At 42.7% G+C, this 21475-nt stretch overlaps 2 long non-coding RNA genes across 4 annotated transcripts in view; one reads left to right on the top strand and one right to left on the bottom strand.

Moving 5' to 3' along the window:
* LOC121042467 (uncharacterized) overlaps positions 1-6803 on the bottom strand; it is a 209713-nt gene extending 202910 nt beyond the window's left edge. Inside the window, exon 1 of the long non-coding RNA XR_005796239.1 lies at positions 5628-6803. This is a non-coding gene — a long non-coding RNA (uncharacterized LOC121042467). The remainder of the gene's footprint in view (positions 1-5627) is intronic.
* LOC121042466 (uncharacterized) overlaps positions 1-11285 on the top strand; it is an 18636-nt gene extending 7351 nt beyond the window's left edge. The window contains exons 2-4 of one of the 3 annotated variants that reach the window (XR_005796237.1): positions 5001-5204; positions 8381-8472; positions 10509-11285. This is a non-coding gene — a long non-coding RNA (uncharacterized LOC121042466). Of the gene's footprint in view, positions 1-5000; positions 6580-8380; positions 8533-10508 lie in introns of those variants that run through there. The other 2 variants (XR_005796238.1, XR_005796236.1) reach the window with 2 other exon arrangements.
* Positions 11286-21475: the final 10190 nt, after the last annotated feature.

Raw genomic sequence — 21475 nt, 5'->3', positions numbered from 1 at the left:
CAGGCTCTGGGCTGATGGCTCGGAGCCTGGAGCCTGTTTCCGATTCTGTGTCTCCCTCTCTCTCTGCCCCTCCCCCGTTCATGCTCTGTCTCTCTCTGTCCCAAAAATAAATAAACGTTGAAAAAAAAAATTAAAAAAAAAAAGAAAAGAAACTTTTCAATTTCAACCTAAGGTTATCCTTGGCTTATTAAATCTTTCTCTTAATGTCCTACATATTTTCTTTTATTCATTGATATTCATATCTTTTGACAGACGTTTATCTTGCTATCCCTTCAGTGAACAAAGTCTGAGGGATTTACCTTTTACCATTCTTAGAGAATCAGTGATTTCGACCATTACTTTTATTAAATTATATATATACACACACACACACGTATGCATTTCTCAGAGGCTTCTAAATCACGGGGCACTGCGATCCACACCTCCAGATCCCCATGGAAATTGAACTGAAATTTACAACCCAGGTTTTCAAAAAGAAGAGGCAATAACAGTCTGAGTTTTTCAGTCTACTACATAATATTAAGATTCGAATAAATTTTAACAACCATGGTCGAGTTCAACGTCCGGTGGAAAAGGATCCATTGGGACACGAGGTGACAGTGTCCCTCGACAAAGTAAGCTGAAGAGAGTTAGCGCTTTATGTACATCCTTCTTTATGGGGCTAGACTGACCTGGCTGACAGGGTCCCCACAATTTCAGTAAAGACAAATCAGTGCTTTTTGGGGTGTGTGGGGGAGGGCTGGAGAGACACCCTTGATAAGGGTGCAATCCACTAGTTGAAACGATGCTGTTATCTGGTCTCTCTCCCATATAATCACGGCCGCTAGACCTTTCTGTAGTGTTTCTGTCTTTTGTTTTTGGTTAATGCTTCCTCAGCCAGATCTGCCAAAGGGTTATCATCAGCCAGCCAGAGAGAGAAAGCTTGTGTCCCAATAAGATGTCACCGGTGAGGGTTTGGCCTTGGGGCTCTTCGGCCGCCTTGGTAACTTCATCACTCTCTGAGGTGTGGTGTGAATGTAGAACGTAAAACCCAACAGTGACTGGAGGGCATGTTTCTTAGGCCGAAAGTGGGGGCCTTTGGGCTGAGACTGGCAAGCTTTGGAACATCAGTCGGCATTTCGTTGGAAAAGAGCTCGTACGGTCTGTGTGGTTCATGCTCGCTCATCTCTGAATGGTTCTTGAGCGGGGCCTTCAAGGTTTCCTTGGCTCCCCTCCTTCCCTGCTTTGATGCCAACGAGAGTAAAAAGAAGAGAGCAACTCACTGTGGTCGAGTCTAGAATGTCACATCCAAGAAGAAAAGGCAAAAAGAAGACCGAGCGTTATTTCTGGCTTTAGGATTTGGGGACTTACCACATATTTGAGCTTCTGTTAATTCAGGAGATGACGCTCATAACCTAGCAAAATATCTCTGTTGTTTAGCAGAAGGCAAATGATCTGGCAAAAACGCATCAGGAGGTAGATATCCTTTAGATGAACTTGGGAGGGAACGGAGCCCAGCCAACGTGTCGTAAAATAAAAAGCAGGTACTTTAAAATTTCCTTTTGTGTTGAAACTTAGGTTAAAACTGAATTCGTTTGGTGTTTCTAGACAAAGCGCAGGACGGCCAAATGGCTTAGCCTTCCTGGGTGGAACTAGGGGACGGATGGTCAAGTAACTGTTTAAAGATGCTTACAAGAGAGGTATTTATTTCAATCAGGACAACGACTTCTGTGAAAGCCCTTTCTTTTCTTCTCAGCGTCCTCCGCCCCATGTTCTTCCCGGGTATCAGAAAGTGGGATTCAGGTTCGGGCCTGCTGAGCGAAAGGAACACTTGGTCTTTCCATTTAAAGCAACTGGATTTTTGCTATTCGAACGTAGGAAACCTAATTACACCCTGGTAAATTCTCTTCAGTCTACCAAACACAGAAAAAAAAAAAAAAAAAAAACAGTGACAATCTGAAAGGCGAGAAAAGAGAAAAGAGTCCCTAAGACCTAATGAATCCAAACTAAACACCTCTCCACAGAAATGTCAAACATTTCTCTTAGCACAAAACAAGGCTTAAAGAATTCCCTGCTTTTGTCTCTGGCCTAATTCCTTAAGCAGAGCGGGGGATTTTCCTCTGGGAGTGTTATTTCACAAAGAACGAAACAGCAAATAAACAAAAGACTCTCAAAGAGAGAGAGAGTATAAATAAAATTCATGACTCTTTAAAGAGTTTACACTGAAAGAATGTGGGGGGATTATTTACAATTAAAGCATAGCCCCTGGAATACAGTTATTATATATATAAAACAAAGAATACGAGTTCATTCCATTTTGTTCACAGGAAAGTGCACCTGGCTGCCCTGAGTTTAAAAAAAAAAAAAAATCACGAAACTTCATTTTCTCAAGATCTTTTCATTGTTATTTTTGCTGTACCTACGTGTAAAACTTCTTAGACAACGAACAGAGCATTTTTGAATTTATGTATACCTTCTTTTTGACATATCGCCATTTGATTAAAAAAAAAAAAATCACGTTGAAAGGCGAAGTTCCAAGAAAAAGTTTTGTCGTGTATCTGTTGAAGAGGAATTTTTGCACATTTTAACACTTGGAAAATGAGTGTTTTCAGCCACAAGAATAGTCCTCGGTTGAACAAAGGAAAAGTTACAAGCTCTTAAGGAAAAAAGTTGGAATTACCCGAGAAGCAGGAGAAAGAACAGATTTTAAAACTCTCTGGTTTCCTGGCAAATCATACGATCACACAATGGGGTCGTTAATAACAGAAATGAGGGAAGGGGTAAGGTGAATACAAATCAAACCCAAGATTTCGGTATTAATGTAACAGGCAGACAGAAATAAATGGTTATTAAGATAAGAAGCAGAGGCCAAAGAAACCACTTGATTATAAATTATAGCGCAATTAGTTCTCTTTTCAAGTGTGTGTGTGTGTGTGTGTGTGTGTGTGTGTGTGCGCGCGCGTGTGTGTTTATTAGGTATTTGAATTCAAGTTTCAGTGTGACTTAAAAAAAAAAAACCAAAACAGCTGATGATAATGTTAAAAGCCAGGAAGCAAGGATCCTGTGGACCAAACGGAGTTTAAAGGTAGAGTTCTAGTAAAAGTATGGTCTTCTTGAAAGCTTAAGTGATGGGCCTGGGAGACGGGGGGGTGAGGATTTAAGCACGGGCAGAAGTCTACAGCAAAGTTTAGATTGAGTCTTATCCTGACGTGCCTGTCTCAGTGGAATATCTGAAACATTTGGCCCCACGAGATTAAAAGAACAGTGCTTATATATAGCATCTGCTACCCGCCTCCCCAACTCCAACTTTGCTACTAATAAAATTCAGCTCTATGGAAAAGAATTTGAATTCCAGCTGGGCAGTTTTCAAAATAAGATGAAAAGTTAAGCAGGCAATTGGTGTGTATTTAGGGCTCAAAACACCTTGCCCCCTAGAAGACTTGAAGGGCTTAATCCCTTCTCAAGATAATCCACTAAAGAGCATCCTTCATTATGATGTTAAAAGCAAGGATCAGTGCTGGGGAGTCTAACAATAGGACAGGGGGCTTTTCAGTCCCAACCACATTCTTCCTAGGTTAGAAACAGAAACTGATGTGATTCCAGCAGAAAAATAGAGCAGGACTTTTCTCTTATGTTAAATATTCAGATGGAAGGAAGGCGGTGGGCAGGGGTGTGTGTGTGGGGGGGGGGGGGCGGGAATCTTACCACATTAACGAAAGTCCTCATTGGGTAGTTTTTCTTGGAGAATTAATATTTTGGATTATTTTAAAAGTTGTGTCCTCTCGGGAGAGGATGACACCAGTTTTAACTCAACAGTCACACAATTTGGAGGCGGTTTTGATTTCATGCAGAAGCGCATTTTTTGATGAAATCATACTCAGTTACCCCTTGCCTCTCCATTCACTGCACCCGCCGCCATGATGTACAAAACTCGCTGTAAACTTTTCACCGAAGAGCCTAGCTGAAGCGATCTGGTCCCTGTTTGATCCTGTGAGGCATTATGTTTTAAGTTTATGGCCTCAGATTTTATTTCCCAAGGTGTGCTAATCATTTCCCAAGAATGAGAAGATATCTAATATCTAATATATAATAACCAAAGTAGTGTTTGTGAGCAAATGAATCTTAAAAACTTGATTTAAAATTTTGTTTTTATGATGTTTTCGTATATTTCATAGTGTTGGTAACACAACTTACTGTTTGTTGTTGCTTTCAAAATAGTGTGTAAGACGGTGGTTTCAAAAATAATAAAAGGACACCCGTAAAAATCTTTCATACAAGCCCATATCTTAGGTAACTCAGGATGGCAAAAGTGGGCTAGCCCAGGCTATAGGAAATATTTTGTTTTCCTTTTTCCTCCCCCATTTGTAATGTGTAAGTGCAATATTTTTTTAGGCATGTTTGTTTCAAGGAATTCTTCATCCTTACCCAAACTGGAAAAAAAAAAAAAAAACCAAGAAAGATTAAAAAAAAAATTTTTTTTAACGTTTATTTATTTTTGAGAGAGAGACGGAGAGTACGAGCGGGGGAGGGTCAGAGAGAGAGGGAGACACAGAATCTGAACCGGGCTCCAGGCTCTGAGCTGTCAGCACAGAGCCCAACGTGGAGCTCGAACTCATGAACCGTGAGATCATGACCTGAGCCGAAGTTAGACACTGAACCGACTGAGCCACCCTGGCGCCCCAAGATTTTTTTTAAAGCGTGTTTGGGGGCGCCTGGGTGGCTAGTCGGTTCAGCTTCCGACTTCGGCTCAGGTTATGATCTCACAGTTTGTGAGTTCCAGCCCCGCATCGGGCTCTGCGTTTGGAGCCTGCTTCAGATTCTGTGTCTCCCTGTCCCTGTCTCTCCCTCCCTCTTCCCTTCCTCCACTCATGCTCTTTCTCTCCCTCAAAAATAATTAAAAACATTAAAAAAAAAAAATAAAGTGTGTTTGAAGTGGAATCAACTGTGACTCATGCAGGTGTTTACGTGAACTCTTTTGTGTTTACGTGTTTTGTCTTCCGTGAACTCTTTTGTGTCCCTAGGTGATGTTCCAGGCATCCGGGCTCTGATGCCCCTGAGCCGTGGTGACAGCCCTCGAGGGGCCAAAGGTGGCCAAGCACAGTTCTGGAAGGGTGTGACTGAGCCTGTGTTGGGAGGGGTGGTAATCACCGGAGCTGGAAGAGAAAGAGGCAAGTGTTGCTGTCATCGGGATTTGAATGGGTTGAAAGAGCCATCCAGAAACGCTGGTAAGACAAAGAATTTGAAAGGGAGAAAGTATGAATGCCAAATAAAGAGAAGCCCTTGAAATGTGGCCAAAGACCTATATTATATGGAGAAATATCAGAAGCTAGTATTTCGAACAGGATGCTATTAATATTTTATTTCCATCAGAAGCGTCATGAAAAAGGAAGGACTTTTGAGGTCAGGGTTGTAGCACTGATCAACGGCACGACTTGCTTCTCTTTTCTTACTTATATTCAATGAAAACAGCTACGCCCGCACTCGAGGTTTCTCTGAAGATTCTCAGGGTCAGCGCATCAAAACCTGTGCTATCCCAATATACTGGTGGCAAAAACCAAAAACCAAAACAAAGCGAAAAAGCAAACAAACCCAAGCCCAAACCACACCAAACAGACGCCTGGCCTTTGGCAGGCTCCGGGCGCACTCACTCTATGACTTGGGGCAGAGTCCCTCGTCTTCCTACATCAGAGTTTGTTCATCTGCGAAGAACGGTACCAACGCACGGAGTTGCCACGAAGATAAGATCATATGGTCCACAAACGACTCCGTGCCTGGCTCATCATAAGCCCTGAATTAAGCACGGCCAAAGCCACAAGAGGATATATTGCAGAAGTTCCTATCGCAAACACAGAGAAAACCCGTGAGAAAAATTAGACGCTCTTCCTTGTAAATATACGCTTGCCCGCTTTAAAGTAACGTGTATAGGGTTAATTCGAGGAATGCAGTTGTCACTAAGGATTCTGATCTTATGGCCCAAGTATTTTTCCTAGCCCATATACCTGCAGCTGAACTTTATTAAGACGATTTCAGAAGTAGATTAATCAATGCGAACTCGTCTCTCTTCATTGTATATTGATCGATCTGCCATTTACTATGAAAATGAGGCAGGATTTATATACCGTGTACATGTACCTAGTGTTACCTCACTTAATCCTCTCAAGATTTATGTCAAATAGGGTCTCAGTTTTTATTTCGGTAGATGAAGAAACGGATTAAAACTGCGTCCAGGGGCCTAGAGCTGAGGACTCTACCCATCCTGTGTACGTGGAAACTACGCCTCCTTCTTCACTCTCTGGAGGAAGTCGGCTTCCCCGATGGAACCAAGATATTCCTGCTAGGGGCTAAACATGTACACGCACTGCCATAGGACAAAATGCTCTATAAGTGAATGACCTAGACTTCTGCCTTGAGGAGCAAGTCGGGCTGGATTGGAAGAAAGCCCTGACATCACTTAGACAAACTATGTTCCTGGGAAGCAGGCCACAGACGGAATCTGAGTATGTTCCCACCTTCCTAGAGTACCGTGGATCGGATAAGTGCTCAGTACTACTGATTGAATTGAATTCGTTTGACAAAATAGAATTAAAAAAAAAAAAAAAAGTAAGGGTCAAGACCTTTTCTTAGGCTAAGGGATCTGGAATTCACCGCTTAATCAATAATGATTTGCAGATTCATTATTTCTCCAACTTTAAGTTGGTGCTGCTTAGCTGCTTCGTTATTTTTAAACCTTTACTGGATACATAAATACTTTCCTCTTTAATGAGAATAAAGCTGGGCAGTCCGGTGCTTTATCGTTAAGTTCCATTTTATTCACAAATGTTTCAGTTTGTGGTCAGCCCATTTAAAAAGGCATTAATTTCTTGCCCTCTTCTCCTCTCGTCTAGACAAGGAAGGCAGGGGGAGGTGTAATGGAAAGAAGCCTCTTATTGGCCAGAAGACAGAACACATTTCCGTCAGCTGAACCCGTAATTCAAGCTGCTGATTATGGCAAATTGAGGTCCAGCCTGGGGGAAGGTGGAACCCTGGGTCCCGTCCCCATTCAGCCACCAGAATGGACTTTTTGCTGGGAAGCCAAAAGCATTAGTGAACTGGGGAAACTTCTGGGCAGATATTAGCAAACTGGGGCATTGACAGTCATCAGAAGACTGACCGCCTACTGTGTCTTTTGTTATCAGCCTCTCTTCCTCGCGATTCCACGTTTTTATACATGCATTTGATCTTAATTATTTTATTAAAACAACTTTTTTTTTTTTTTTTTATCACTGAGGAGTCTGAGTGGCTCAGTCAGTTAAGCCTCCAGCTTCAGCTCTGGTCATGATCTCGAGGTTCATGGGTTTGAGCCTCGCATCGGGTTCTGTGCGGACAGCTCAGAGCCTGGAGCCTGCTTCTGATTCTGTGCCTCCCTCTCTCTCTGCCCCTCCTCCGCTCACACTCTGTCTCCCTCTCTCTCTCTCTCTCTCAAAAAAAAAATAAGTCAAAAAAATTTTTACCATTGAAGTATCGTTGACATACAATGTTATATCAGTTTCAGGTGTATGACATAGTAATTTGACAATTCTATACATTAAGCAATGCTCATTTTAAATGCATTCTTGAAAGAGATGAATAGGGATATTTTTCAAATAAAAACTCTTTATTACCAGTAAAAGAACATTTCTATCACATAATTACTGTTGTTCACATGTATATTGTGAGGCAGATGTAAAGGTGAAATGCAGTAAAATCCATATTTTAATAGATTTTTTATTTTCCAAAGGAAATTATATGGTGGTTGGTTAAACTATGTACACATTACATCAGTAAGATGCTGTAAATTCGATTAAATTTGGACTTATGAAAGCCATGAGGGACAGCACAACGATTGTTTTTAACATCTAACAAATTTAAATATTTTTTGATAATTACAGAAATATCCAAATCAGATAAGTTCCTGTAAATAAAAAGCTATTTAAAGCCAAGAGTTATTAAAAGTGAACTGTTTTTTCTATAACCTGGCAGATTAAATATCTCCTGTCATGTCCAGAAATGGCTTTTCTATGTAAATACACCTTACCAACGTTTGTCAGATTATTTTCACACCTCCAACCACAGACCCACAGTGAGAAGAGTAGAAAATGGTCCCCAATGATCCTTGTCTGCTGGTATTCCTATTCTTGCATAGTCCCCTCCCCTTGCGTGTGGGCCCGAGTCCTACTTCTAATCAATAAGGATAGAGCAAAGGTGATGGAATATCATTTCTGTGATTATATTATGTAAGTTGGTAACTTCTATCTGGCAAGCCAACTCTCCCTCACGGGCTTTGAGGACGCAAAGCGCCACGTTGCAGAGATCTCTGTGGCGAAATGCTGAGAACAGCCTTTGACCAACGGCCCGGTCGGAACTAATTCTTTTAATCCAACAGCCCGAAAGGAATTGAATGATGCCGGCAACCGCATAAGTGACCTTTGAAGTAACTCCTTCCCAATCGAACCTTCGGATGAGACGAACTTTCAGGTAATACGGGATCGAGATTGCAGCCTTGTGAGAGATCCTGAAGCAGGGGACTCAGCTAAGGTGTGTCCATATTCCTAACCCACAGACAAGAGATAATAGATATAAATATGTATTGTTTAAACTGCTAGGTTGGTGGGCATTTGTTATGCAGCAATTGGTAACTAAAGCAGACAGACGCAAACACACAAGACACTATTTGGTTATATACATATATCCATATATATGGGTAAAGGATATCCCCTTTATCCATTCAGCCATTGATGGACACTTAGTTTGTTCCCGTATCTTGGCTATTGTGAATAATGTTGCAATAAATACAAGAGTGCATCTCTTCAAGACCCTGTGTTCACTTACTTTGAATATGTGCCCCAAAGTGAGATTTCTGGATCTTAGAGTAGTTCTATTTTTAATTTTTTGAGGACCTTCCATAATTGAACCAATTTACCTTCTCACCACCAGTGCACAAGGGTTCCCTTTTCTCCAAACCCTCACCAACACTGGCTGTCTTTTGTCTGTTTGGGGATGACCTTCCTAACAGGTGTGAGGTGGCATCTTATTGTGGTTTGGGGTTGCATTTACCTGGTGCTTAGTGATGTTGAGCACCTTTTCATATACCTGTTAGCCATGCGTATGTCTTCTTTGGAAAAAATGTCTATTTAGTTCCTCTGCCCATTCTTTAAACAGATTGGGTTTCCGTTGTTATTGAGTTCTATGAGTTCTTGATATGTACGTTTTGAATATTAACCCCCAGTCAGACACATTATTTGCAAATATTTTCTCCCATTCCATAGGCTAGCTTTTTATTTTATGGATGGTTTCCTCTGATGTGCAGAAGCTTTGAATTTTTTTAAGTTAATTAATTAATTTATTTTCAAGTAGTCTCCATGCACCACATGGGGCTTGAACTCACGACCTTGCGATCAAGAGTCTCATGATCTATCGACTGAGCCCGCTAGGCATCCCCAGAAGCTTTTTAAATTTGAGGTAGTCTCACCAGTTTTTATTGTCGTTGTTGTTTTTGCTTTTATTGCCTTTGCTTTTGGGGTTAGGTTTTTCTTTTTCAAGTAGAAAATTTTTTGGAAGAATATTTATGATAATGCTATTTTTTTTCCTTTGGATGGAGTAAAATCAGGTAAGCAAAAATAAGCTATCTGAGTTTTCTTGATTTGATGCAATGGATATGTCCCAAAATGAATGTTTCAAGGCTTTTATTATGTTCATAGCTTGAGTTGAATTGAGACTGCTACCTATAGGACTTAAAATAAATTCCAATCCCAACTTCCAGGCTTATCTTCATTGTCTCAAGGGTGGTTGTATGAAATGCTTCTCAGTATGGCGCCTTTTTTTTTTATAATGAATAAATTCAGTTCCATTTTCCCCCACCTTTCTGCATTTCATTTGAGAGGAGGAAAAGGCAGGAATATCAAACCACACTCTCCTACTAGGTCTTATGGAACTTCGTAGGGATCCACTCGAACATTGATAAAGCTTAAATTTCTTGATGACATCAAATGAGTCTGACAATTAATGTGCATTGTCTCCAATGCTATTCCTCCTTTATCCTATAGTTATTTCAATTCTTCTATCATCTGAAACACACATCTGTCCCCTAGGATTTTTCTGGAAGTCAAATTTTAACTGTTAAATAATGGAAAACCCAAACATGTAAGATTCTTTTTTATAAATTAAACTATGTACACATATGGTTACCCCATCGATTCGTTAAGCCTTGTTTTCACTACTTCTCACACCATCTTGATCATAACATTAGCCTAGAAGGTGACCGATGCTAGTTAAGCAAGTTGGCTACCCTACGACCGCACCTAAAAAATACATATAGCTTCGGAAATATTTAAAATACATGCTATTCCTCAAGCCACATAAATGTTGCCCTTTGAAAACTACCAACTGGTAACCATTGCTTTTGGCCCTAGGCTACATCGATTGAAAAAGTCTGGGAGAAGTGTGTGTATATATGCACATATGACAAAAGTTCATGACCTTTTTTTAATCTCAAGGTTTGCTTTGTTTTCTAGAAGAGTTATATGTGGTTACGTGTGACCAGTGCCAACACGAGGTATATTCAGAGCCCCTGGCTTTCTAGTTGGCAGAAACAAACATCCATGCGGCCAACGTTGTAGTACGTACCTTCCTTTATGAAGCTGAAAGACTCCCAAGAAACAGACGTGATTAGAAATTATCTCCTCAAGAAACCATCAAAACACGGTTCACCTCATGAACATTCCATTTATCTCCTGATCTAGCGGAGGTGGCCCGTGTTTCGTTCCTTGATCGTGCTACCCTCTCTCTCCCAGGATGGGCCACACCTGCCCCCAGCCTCTCTTGTTTATTCCTTAGTATCATGGAAGAGGTCTTTTACAAGGGGACTCAAACACTTCAGCAGAGGAATACTGTTGTGTTTCTCAGAAGAACTGCTCGCATCAGACCACGGGTCACCAGGGCAGGACTTGCCACGGGCCCCATCTCACCGACAATTTCCATTACGCATTCCTGACCGTGCACTGAATATTTTACTAAAGACAAGCATCCAGAACACTATGCCTGCACGATAAAGGCTCTCCCCCACCAGCTTCAGAAATGAGTGACAAGAATTTTATTAGTCAAGGAGATGTCTATTGAAGCAATGCAACAGTGATTTTATTGCTGCTTAAGTGGAAAGCTTTATTGTGTACATCTTTGTTTGCTTTTAATCATTCTGTGACACTCCGATGGGTGGTATAGAAATGTAAAGATAATGTTCTTGAAAGGCTCGTGTGATTGTTTGAAAACATAAAGGAATAAAACTTAATTAACAAAATAAGTTGTACTGGTGGTGTAGCCCATCTTGGAAAGCTCTAGAATAATACAAGAGATTTTCTTATTAAATATTAATACCAATCATTAGTTATTATATCCTTTAATCTGGAAGGGAAAACAAGAAGCCTGACATTCATCACAAACAATGGCTTTTGTGCACTCGAATTCTTACGGAGAAGGTGCATCACGGGTTTTGAAAAGTGTCTCGTCCTATACGGATATTACCACATTTTTGGACGTCGAAGAACCTTCTCGTCTTCAGAATGTCATTGTACAACCCAGTGAGTCCAGTCCTTTCGAGCACTGTCTGAGTGACCCATCTCTTCCCCAGCCCCAAATCCACACTACTTGTTAATCAACAACTTTTGAGGCATCTCATTTCATTCCAATTATCTCTTGAAGTCTTAACGGTGTCTCTTTGGTACCCTGCATACGTATCATTTCAAGTTTCAGTTCTCAAATCTGATAAAACTAATAAACCCACACTGCCAGAGGTGGCACATTAAGCTGGTAAAATGCTTTTCATCTTAATTGGATATGAGCACGGTTATCGCTAATAACCCCAGGATACTTCTAATTGGACTCCCTCTCTCTCTCTCTTTTATTTTTGAAACACGAATCGCATTGACCAGCCTAATTTCTTCAGTTCCCCACTCCTCGAACCCCAATTTTGAAATGCAGTATAGAAACATTCTCATTTCAGGAGGTTATTTCAGTAGTATTTCTTTGCAGTAGGCCAAACGAGGTAAATGGCTTTGTAAAAATAAATGGTTCCTTTGTAAGTTCGCAGAAACAAAGAAAATTGTAGTAAGACTCTGCTAGTGACACCTGCAATAATGTCTTTTCGTGTGGCTCGGTGAACTGCCAGCCTCACCTCAGGACACGAAATTCTCCATTTTAAGTCATTTTTAAACCATAATGGTCTCCTCTGTGGAATTATTTATTGCGATTTTAGTGCAAGCTGTATATCCGAAGAAAACACTATTTTAGAAGTTATCAAACGCATACATACTAGATTTTTGATTCATCTTGATGTTACAGATATTGGTGAATATATACGAAAGTTATGGAAATCTGGATGTCCACATCGCGGTTTAGAGGAAAAAGATGGGACAAAACTTTCTCCACCGGTAGCTGTAGTTCGGTTGCTGGTAAACACACACACACACACACACACACACACACACAAGGGTAGTAACACCCAATTCCCCTATTCCACATTAGCAATTTTAAACTAAAGTTCGACATGGAAAACCACCCCCAGTTTTTCGGTGGACCATCCTTTTGAGATCGGGTAAGCATATACCTGACACCAAAAGAATAAGAAAATAAATAAAAATCTTAGGAGGGGTTAAAAAAATGAGCCAAAAAAAAATTTTCAGATTTCACCAACCAGCAAGTTTTGTCTTCAATCAGTGTAAAAACGGAACACTGCCTATGTTTCAAATGTTGAAAAATGTCATGTGAGCCATTCACTGGCAGAAATGATTCATTTTTAATGGACATAATAATTTTTCTTGAGCAATATATATTTTATCAGCTGAGTGCGGGCCTTTATAATTATTATCACTATTCCCATATAATTAAAAGCCTTTATGTAGATATCATTAAATAATTATAGATGTGCAAAAGAAATGCTTACCATTTTCCAATCCATAAAATGACAATTGGAAAAAAGTATTCATTAATTTCTATTTACATTTCCAGCAATTAAATTAGTAACACTTGGAGCACAAATGAAGGTAGGTAAAAAAGCTTTCATAGGATATTTTATAATACCAAAGCTATAGTGACATCACAGGTGCCTTGGTGTTGACTTAAAAAATGACGCATCATGGTGACTCTGAAAGATACCAAAACTGACAGTAGTATGTGTGTCTGTGTGTGTGTAATACATGTGTATGTCTCACATGTGGGAGAGACGCGTGTTATTATAACACATATATGTATGTGTGTATATGTACATATATATAACTACAAGGTATATATAGAAAAATGGATATGCATGTTGAATAAAACCAACATATATACATGCACACATATACATACGACAGTGATGATGATGAGATTTTATAGATGGCAAACATTTTAGTTCCTTTGGGACTCGTTCTTGGTTTCCTTGACCAAAATCATAAAATTTCTTCAGGATATTTTTGCAACAGTGAAGCATATCTAAATCCCGACTTAAGAAAGGGCACTCCTCCACTTTTCTTTTTTTTCCTTTTTTTCTTAATTTTTATTTGAGAGAGAGAGAAAGAGAGAGAGAGAGAGAGAGAGAAAGACAGAGCATGCGAGGGGAAGAGCGGCAGGGAGAGAGAGAGAGAGAGACAGAGAGAGACAGAGAAAGGGAGAGACTCTCAAGCAGGTTCCATGCTCAGTGCACAGCCTGATACTGGGCTCAATCCCACAACCCTGGGATCACGACCTGAGCCGAAATCAAGGGTCGGATTCACCAACGGAGTCACCTAGGCACCCCTCTCTTCCACTTTTCTTGAAGGAAGGTCATAGAGAACAAACTCTGTAGCCCTACTTCTCCCTCTCACAGTGTGGTCTCTGAGGTGGTGGTCTCTTCTAATCTCCGTCCATCAGTCAACAAGAGCTCATGGAGTCCTGGGTGGGGGGGGGGGGGCGGTCATACTGTAAGATACTCGGCTGGTGTCTGTGGAAAACAGGCTGATGGTGGATGTGTGAGACAGGGGCTGTCTTCTTTTAATTTTAATTTTTTTTTTAAATTTTTGAGACAGAGAGAGACAGATCATGAGCAGGGGAGGGGCAGAGAGAGAGGGAGACACAGAATCTGAAGCAGGCTCCAGGCTCCGAGCTGTCGGCACAGAGCCCGACGCGGGGCTCGAACTCACGGACTGTGAGATCGTGACCCGAGCTGAAGGCGACGCTTAACCGAACTGAGCCACCCAGGTGCCCCGGGGCTGTCTTCTTAACGAATACATTAATCTAGTTGTAGAAACGTTATCTTTACATTTAAAAATAGAATTGAAATGTAAGGGGGAATACGGAGTCATAGGCATCATGAAAACTAGTCACATCTTAAAGTTTGACCAAAAACTCTTATCAGGAAGGCAAAAGAGGAAGTTACAGCTGTATGGGGATTTGCTTTGGGTACATGCTCTTATAGGTGTTTGACACGCATTACTCTAATAAAATGTTATGAGCGTTAAACATAGGCAAAATCGTAATGAAAAGAATGACACAAAATCAGTATTCATTAACAGTTCTAATATTCTGTCACTGTTCACCCCGTGGAGCCACTTTCCCTACTCTCAAGACAACGGATACAGACAAAACATGATTTTCTGGTGCAGATTGTGGGCTAGGTCATTGTGTTCCACTTCATTCATGTGGTAGGCAAGGGTAGTTCATTCTGATGGAAGAGACAGGGACACAAAAAACATTTCCAGGGGCGCCTGGGTGGCTCAGTTGGTTAAGCTTCCAACTCTTGATTTAAGCTCAGGTCATGATGTCATGGCTTGTGAGTTCGAGCCCCACATCAGGCTCCGTGCTGATGGTGGGGAGCCTGCTTGGGATTCTCTCTCTCTCGCTCTCTCTCTCTGCCACCCCCCCCACTCATGCTCATGCTTTCTCTCTCTTTCTCAAAAATAAATAAATAAACTTAAAAAAATTCCAAATATCAGGGGTAAATCCCATCTCATAGGATAACTGCAAGTTCTACCATTCCTTGGGCGATAATGGCTTTCCTTATCACAGATCTTTTCCATCACCTATACACCAATACATTTCCTCCCAAGATATTAGACCTCACTCTCTCCCACCTTCCTCCTAACCAACATTCCAGGCCCTTGTCTTCTATTTCTGCTCTTTCTTCCATTTGAAGAGTTTTTTTTTTTTCCAACTTCATCAAAGATGCTAGATGTAGCCTCCTTCCTAAACTCCCAGTTTATGGTCTGAAAAAGTCAAATAACTTGCCCAAGGTCAAGCAGATCATGAAGAGCAGAGCGAGAGCTTAAGTTGCCTCTACCATTGGTGTTGTCTTCAGGTTAGGATCAATGGCATGATGCTATGCAGAGTATTTGTTCAACAGGCCACCTGGTCGAGGACAGACATTGTGCTGGGCTGTGAGGACACACCAATAAATGAGATGGGTTAGGATCCTCTAGAATTGGAAGCCCATATTCTAAAGGGGAATGGTGTGAAATAAATAAGCATGCAAAGAAAGAACAAGGTAATGTCAGACAGTGGTAAGAGTTTGGTAATTATAAAGGAAAAATCCCTGGGTGGTGACATAGATATTTGCAGGGAGGTGCGGCGTATTATGTTGGCAGTCAGGACGGTATCTCTGAGGATGGGATGGATGTTTGACCTGAAACCTGGGTTATATAAAATAGCTGGTGTGAAAGCATGGGGACGTTCTAAGCAGAGGCCGCAGCAGGTTCTAGGACCTTAAGGTGGAAGTAAAGTTGTTGTGTTTAAAGAACACAGAAATGGGGCACCTGAGGGTGCCTGGGTGGCTTAGTTGGTTGAACGTCTGGCTCTTGATTTCGGCTCAAGTCATGATCCCAGGGTCATGGGATTGAGCCCTGCTTTGTGTTCAGTGTGGAGCCTGCTTGAGATTCTCTCTCTCTCTCTCTCTCTCTCTCCGCCACTCTCCCCTGCTCATGCTCTCTCTCTCTCTCTCTCTCTCAAATAAAAAAAAGAAAGAAATAGGGTGCCTGGGTGGCTCAGTCAGTTAAGCAACTGACTCTTGATCTCAGCTCAGGTCTTGATCTCAGGGTCATGAGTTCAAGCTCTACGCTGGGCTCCGTGATGGGTTTGGAGCCTATGAAAGAGAAAGGGAGGAAGGAAGGAAAGAAGGAAAGAAAGAAGGAAATAGAAACAATTGTGGAGCTGGGACCATAATGAAAAAGGGAGTGAGCAGCATGAGACAAGGTAAGCACCATGTAGGACCAGATAAACCAGGATAAAGTTTGGATTTCATGGTAAATGCATTAAGAAGTTGCGGGAGAGTTTTAAAACTGGGGAGTGGCATGGTCTTATTGACATTGCTTAAATAGAATGGGTTCTAGAATAATGGAAGTAGCAAGAGATGCTTCTGGAAGGAGAGATGAGAGTGCTTTGGACCAGGATTATAGCAATGGAGTCAGAAAGAAGTGGTGATGGAAACAGAGGATTCTTTGGTGGATCCAATGTTGGCAGTGTGGGGAAAAAAAAGAATCAAGAACACGTGGGTTTGGGGCTAGAGTCATATACTAAATAGGTATATGGAGTGTGCTGTCCCTGAATTAAGAGGAGCGAGAATGGAAGTCTGAGGTATGGAGGAACCAGGAGATCTGATCTGACCACATTAAGTTTAAGGTACATATTTAAGATCTACGTAAAGGTGTCCAGTAGGCTGTTGGATTCATGAGTCTGGAGCTCCGTGGAGAGGCAAGTGCCAAGACATAGAACTCTGGGAGCCAAGAACAGTTGGTATTTAAAGCCAAGAAGTGAAATAAGACTATCAAATACGAATGAAAATACACAGAGAAGACGTGAGAGTCAAAGTTATTCCAACAATGACAGATGAAACAAGGGAAGAGGATCTAGAAGGGGGGGCTGAGGGGCACCTGGGTGGCTCAGTCGGTTAAGCATCCGACTTCGGCTCAGGTCATGATCTCACCGTTCATGAGTTCGAGCCCCGTGTCCAGCTCTGTGCTGACAGCTCAGAGCCTGGAACCTGTTTCAGATTCTGTGCCCCTCCCTCTCTCTCTCTCTCTCTCTCTCTCTCTCTCTCTCTCTCGCTCTGCCCCTCCCCCACTCACGCTCTGTCTCTCTGTCTCTGAGAAATGAATAAACCTTAAAAAAAATTAAAAAAAAATAGAGTAGGGGGCTGAGAAGGAGCGGCCAGTCAGGTGTACTCTTGTACTTTTTAATAGAAGGCACCCAGTGGCCCCCAAATTATATTTGCTCAATCACTCAAACATCTATCTGAGCCCACACTGTGGCATAGCCCTAAGGCAGATTTGGGGATACAAAAATAACGAAGACTCAACCATCTATTGGCACCGAAATGTAAACATTTGCAGTGGACTTCAGAAAATTTTCTTTTTCTTCTTTAGACCCGCAATACCCCAACTGGTTGCCTGATGTCTCAGCAAAGACAACTCCCACAGGGGCATTGATGGCCTGGTCCTATGGTTCCGCTTTCCCAGTGTTTACCACAATGAGATTGCATTCAGCTGAAGCCATGGGGGGTAAGTAACACGAAAAAGTTTAACAGACCATGAAGACACCTAATGTTCTTAGGGGGAGGAGGAAGGAAGGAAGGTGAAGCAGATCTGCTGGGTGGTGGGAAGGCCAAGGTGAGAGGGGAAAGGGACCAGGCAAGAGGGGTTGAAGTTGAGTCCAACTTGAATTTTCTTCCCAGTTTCCTAAGAGAGCTTATAACTCCTTCCTGCTTCCTTGTCATTGTGTCCCCTTCTCCCCTCCCACCGCCCCCCACCCCCCACCCCAAGCTGCACTTAATGTCTGTCCTCCCTCATGCCCTCCAGTAGGATTGGTTTGGGGAATTCACCGCTATTTGGGCGAATAAGAGGAAAATTCACGTTAGCTGTGGGGCTACATCAGGTAGTCCCGCTACTGAATCTTCTTTCTTCAGGAAGAGTCTTTGAGGCTTCGCAGTTATCGCATCTGCCTCATTTTGTGTTTTTAATGCCTGACACCTGTACATTGAATAAACACTGGATGTATTTATATTCATCTACACGTCACTCATAAATTGTTTTCATCTCACTGCCTGACTTGGGAAGTTGTAAAAAACAGCCACACGCGGGGCGCCTGGGTGGCGCAGTCGGTTAGGCGTCCGACTTCAGCCAGGTCACGATCTCGCGGTCCGTGAGTTCGAGCCCTGCGTCGGGCTCCGGGCTGATGGCTCGGAGCCTGGAGCCTGTTTCCGATTCTGTGTCTTCCTCTCTCTCTGCCCCTCCCCCGTTCATGCTCTGTCTCTCTCTGTCCCAAAAATAAATAAAAAACGTTGAAAAAAAAAATTTTTTTTAATTAAAAAAAAAAAAAAACCAGCCACACGCAGAGACATTTTTAGTAATATATGTTTAGGTTGACGTTACCTTCTCTTTGACCAAACTCTCCTGTATTGGACATTAACGCCACTAAACATACCCAACCGGGTACGGTGTTTGTTATGCAGGTGATAGAGATTCGCGAGTGGTTTCTAGAAGACTCTGTGTATAAAACAGGGTCGAAAACTCAACACGCCTCATTGGGCTAGACAAATAAACAAAAGCAGCTACCATTTTATTGCATCCCTAGTACGTGCCCGGAACATCTTGAGGTTATTTACATACAGTGTTTCATTGAATCCCCCCAAAAGCAGTGAGTGAAGTTGAGCTGGTAAGCCAAACCCCAGAACGTGTACACATCTCAAGGAGAAGCCATGTCTCCGGCTACTGTTTCTGTGCGGAAAAGGGGTCCTGACTCGGCACATTATCTATCATTGTAATATACGGAATCGCTAGATTTAAAAATTGTTGGATATATATGCATATATACACACATTACGCATAGAGTAGATAAGCATATTATTTTACAAATACAAGTTATTGGGGCACCTGGGTGGCTCAGTCAGTTAAGCGTCTGACTTCGGCTCAGGTCATGATCTCGCAGTCCGTGAGTTCGAGCCCCCGTGTCGGGCTCTGTGCTGACGGCTCAGAGCCTGGAGCCTGTTTCAGATTCTGTGCCTCCCTCTCTCTCTGCCCCTCCCCCGCTCACGCTCTGTCTCTCTCTGTCTCAAAAATAAATAAACACTAAAAAAGAAAAGAATTTCCAAATACACATGTTATTTTATAACATATTTCACATGTTTCGTTTATGTGTGCATTTTATTTTATACATATACTTCATTTTATATAACCTGTCATACCATATCACACTCTGCCGAGGGCTGAACAAGGCACGTTTGTGGGCAGCTTCTGAGCTCAGTGGACAGCCTCTGGGGCATAAGGTATACAGTCTGCTCAGGGTTGGTAAGAATAGCCCAGATTTGGGGGAGCTGTCGTATGACGGACCATCTGACTCTCCATTTCCCCTTGTTCCGTGAGGTCCTGGACTGACATAGAAGCCAAGGCTATACTGTCAGCGAAATCAGTCTCTGCTGGGCTTCATGGGTGGATCTCGAAGGTCTCTGGTGCTGTTAGGGGCTCAGTTAATGGTGTTAAAACTGAACCTGAAGGCTGGGCCTGCTCACAGGGAAATATCCACAAGCTTCGCTATCTAGGCATTTGTTCACGATAGGTACGAATGCTTGGGGGGTATGCAAACGGGTATCCTTAATGGGGACATTTTCAGTTTGATAGGGGTCAGTGTCATTCAGTAGCCTTTAAGAGGTGTTCTTCCAAGTCCCAGAAGGCCGTGGGGGCGGGTAAGGACACATCCCTCTCCTTCCACCGGGCACCCCTCCGTGAACCTCCCTGGCTGTTTAGTTTTGCTGTCTACTGAGCATCTGAAGAATATTTCCTTTGAAAAAGCGAATTCTATGGCACTGAGAAAAGCGATCTGAAAACTTAAATCCTAACAACTCAAATCTGAAGCAACAATGATTTCGAATCTCAATTTCCTGCCAAAGTGGTGTTTTTCCTGCCCGAGAATAAATCCTGGAAAGATAGAAAGGGGCGAAGATTTGGGAGTCGCCACTTTTTTTTTTTTTTTCTAGGCATAGAACTATATGATCCAAACTTCTCAGCTGGAATTCTGGGATGGGAAGCCTCCCTCTAAACTACTCACACGACGCACATACTGTTTTTTCCTGGCAGGATGCTTTCGTGCCCATCTGCCTGGGAGCGCCATGCCAACAGAAGGCGGCCTCGCAGGAGAGCCGGTAAGTGCTGGGGGTGAGGCCCGAGTCAGCTCTGGGATCCCTCTCCTGCAGCAGCCCCCTGAGTCAGAGCACGGGCTGATGACACGAGATCACATCTGTCGATACTGTAGACACAAGCACGATCCGCAAACATCCAGATCATGTGTCCCAGTGCCCAGGCCATCTACCTTCCGGGAATCGGGAACCTGAATCCCGTATAGACCCGGCTGACTCGGAGGTGCCGGAGAACTCCCCGTCTGCCTATGTCCTTTTGGAAAAAGAACAACTGGTTTCCTTTTTTCTTCCCCACTTGCAATGTAGGGAAGCCATTTCCGCGGGGCCCCTAGCAAACGCCTTGACTTTGCAATTGCATCTTGGTGAATTATCAGGTGAGGTCAGGTGTCCTAAAGCTACAGAGGCACAAGCAGGTGCCTGAATCATTCTTAGACCTTCTTTGGTCCCTCCCGCCCCTACTTCCCTTTGTCCCTTCTTTTTCTTCCCCTCCCTTTCTGTGTACTTGTGTTGAGTTCATTTTATGGAAACCTGAGAGCCCATGACCTCAGTCAAATGCATGCGCCTCCTAAAGGAGGCGGCTGCAGCCACAAGGACCTGCAGGGCGATTGGTTATTAACACTCTGTGAAGCTGGCGCGTGCGTGTGTATATCCACCCGCGTGGCCATGTAAAATACGTGCGTGCCAGCTCATATTCTCCCATAGCTCTTCAGAGCATATTCTGTGCCAAAGTGCAAGGGCCTCTTTGGTTATCTGCTTCCGACTCCCTTAATTGAAAAGGACCCCCCACTGCATTTATTAACTACACAGCGTGGCTTCATTGATGAATGTGGGGTTTCTTAGGTGTTTCCAAATGTAGGAAAAGATTGTAGGGCTTCCACTGCTCCCTTCGGGAGTTCTCAAGAGCTGTGAGGACCCCAGCTTAGGGGCCGCTGTTACAAATGATGGTGTACTGGGCAAGAAACCCAGAGATCTGGACTCTGAAGGATCCGCAGCCGAGAGCATGTTCCCGGCGACCGCCCTGCCCCCCCGGGTCCACATGTGCAGACCAGCAGAAGAGCCCTGGAAAATCCTGAAGGAGATCCCCAAGGTGTGTAAGAGAGAACCCGAGGCCCGAAATTAGATCTTCTGCTTAGCAAGCATTCATGACCAGCAGTGTACATTTTCTGCCTAGCAGAGCTCTCGATGGTTAAGTGCCTTTAAAAAAAAATGAGTACATCAAAGCCAAATCAGGGTGCGGGGCTGTGTTGTGGGTCTACGGTGCCTGTCGTCACTACTTAAGTATTTCTTCAAACGTGGTATCGAGTCCACGAGTCTCCTTAATGATTATTAAACCGAAGACATGTTGCATTC

This window comes from Herpailurus yagouaroundi, unplaced genomic scaffold (assembly GCF_014898765.1).
Source record: "Herpailurus yagouaroundi ecotype Mexico unplaced genomic scaffold, PumYag 185, whole genome shotgun sequence".
In the NCBI taxonomy this organism is placed as follows: Eukaryota; Metazoa; Chordata; class Mammalia; order Carnivora; family Felidae; genus Herpailurus; species Herpailurus yagouaroundi.
The sequence above is the reverse complement of the archived record's forward strand: the minus strand, read 5'-3'. Positions and strand labels throughout refer to the sequence as shown.